Source organism: Onychomys torridus, chromosome 17 (genome assembly GCF_903995425.1).
Source record: "Onychomys torridus chromosome 17, mOncTor1.1, whole genome shotgun sequence".
NCBI classification, from domain to species: domain Eukaryota; kingdom Metazoa; phylum Chordata; class Mammalia; order Rodentia; family Cricetidae; genus Onychomys; species Onychomys torridus.
The window spans coordinates 44,280,714-44,283,069 of NC_050459.1; the positions used below are offsets into that span (position 1 = coordinate 44,280,714).

At 32.5% G+C, this 2,356-nt stretch overlaps 1 pseudogene; it reads right to left on the reverse strand.

Moving 5' to 3' along the window:
- Positions 1-1,495: 1,495 nt before the first annotated feature.
- LOC118597651 lies at positions 1,496-1,785 on the reverse strand (annotated as a pseudogene).
- Between the last annotated feature and the right edge of the window lie 571 nt (positions 1,786-2,356).

The window sequence follows — 2,356 nt, forward strand, 5'->3', positions numbered from 1 at the left end:
CATATGAAAAAAACCAAGCCAATTAAATGCAAGAATATCAACCTAATTCTTATTTCACACAGCCATATAGTTTTGAGTTAGTAGCTAAGTTATTTTCTTGGCCTAGTACAAGGACACAGAAAATACAAAGTTGGTGAGTAATGAAGGGACGGAAGGAGATGTGCAATGTTATTTTGTACTATATCATAATATACTCTTGTTGCTATAGTAAAAATACCATAATTTATGTAAGAAATGTTTATTTCTTATCATTCAATAGGCATGAAAGTTCAAGACCAAAATGGAACTAGAAGAGTTTCTGATTAAGGCCATTCCCTTGTAGACAGCACCTTCTAACTAAGTCCCCACAAGATAGGAGCTCAAATGTGTCTCCAATAAGTAGGCACTAAATCCACATAGGTGGACTTTTCGTTCAGCTACAAAAGTCCACACCTTGAGTATTATGCCAATTGGATCTAAATTTAAATGTAAGCTGTTGATGGTGATGCAAACACTTGGTCCACAAAAACCTGCAGAGAAAGAAAACAAAGGGGCCAGGTACCTGGGACCAGAACATAATGAATAGGTATGAGTTCTTGTTATGAATTAAAGTGAGCCAGTGGAAATATAACTGAGTTAAATAATTTTAAAACTGTGATAAAACATATCAAAATAGATTTTATTTTAACCTTTTTTGTAGTTTATTAACACAATCAAAATACAAAGGTATAATAATACAAAGGTATAATAATATGGAGCATATTCATATTGCTGTGCAATTATTACTTCCTGATTTCTCTAGACATTTCTCATCTCTGCATACTAAAGTATTCTATTCATTTTTGAATGATATTCCATAGCTCTCATTCATAAGCTCATAGCAACCACCATTCAATGTCCTTGGCAACCCATAGGCATACATTTGTGATTTATTTGCTATTTTATGTCAGGATTATTTCACTTAGTTCAATGTTGTCCAGGATCAATGACGTTACAGTATATGATATGAAGATGTTTTTATAAAAGGCTAAACCAACTTTCTTTGTATGTAAATACTCAATTTTTCTTGTCCATATTTCCACTTATGGGTATCTGAATTGTTCTATTCTGTTGGCACTTATGGATAGTGTCAGTATGAATGTACTATAGAATTATCTATTACATTCCTCTCTTGAATATTTTAATGAGGAAACAACAAACTCTTTCCCATAATAACTCTTACTAGTTTACATTTCCACCAACAGTGAATAAGAATTTCAATTTCCGCATATCATAGTCAACAATTGTCACACGCTCATTTTTATTTACTTTGAGATATTTTATGAAAGCAGAATGTTATCCCAATTTGATCTTGTGAGAAATTCTCTTAATGATTAGTAACGTTAAAATTTTTTTTTTCTTACTGACAATTTATGCATTCTTTTTGGAAAAAAAATTGTTTGGATTTTTTTTACTTTTTACTTTTTATTTATTTTTTTGAAATCAGAACACTTATTTTATGACTGACTGAAATTCCTCAAGATGAACTGGATGCTGCAATGGCTGCTCTCTTGGGTTTAAGTGTTGTCCCTTCACAGAATCCATGTCTGATTCTTCAACAGACAATTTTCAGGTGCCTCATCTGGCCAGTCCAGGTAGTGTTTTGTCTCTTAGCCTTGGCATTCCAATTACACTTTCTCTTGCACTTGGCCTGTTAGCTACATTTGCCACAGGTCGACTTCTGAAAAGCCTTAGAGCTGCAGGCGGCACAACGTGTGCATCTATCTTATTGCGACGCTTTCCAAAGGATGACGTTCCTTTCCTCATCTTGCTTCTGCGGTGGAGGCCAAAGAGCGGCTGATTTTTGAACTGAGTATTGCTTGTGTTCTTGAAAATTCGAAATTCTCTATCATAGATGACACCAAATACAAAATTTGAAAACGTTTAATCTTACTTGGTAGTCACGGTTTTCTTCTTGTGTCAGTTTTCTTCTATGATCAAAAAGTTAATAAATTTGTGACATTCATTTTTTTTGGTGTGAAGCATATCTTTCAGTAAAAAAAACAAAAAGATCAAATTTTTAAAAACTAAAAGTTTTAAATCAAGCACATCTGTATCACTACTTTTAAGTGCATGTGCCTCAAGTTGAAACATTATTTAATACATTTTACTATGTAATGTCTACTCTATAAGTTCTAAAACCAAGTAAAACTGTGGATTTTAACACCTATGTCTTTATTAGTAGATTAACTACATAAGAAAATATCTTAAGATACATTACATAACATTTGAATGTAAGTGCCCATTTCTTTTTATTTATACTTTGTGTATTTTTTCCGGGAAGATAAATAACGAAGTTCAAATGTCTCCTTGCAACCTTTTCCTTTCTGCATAAATG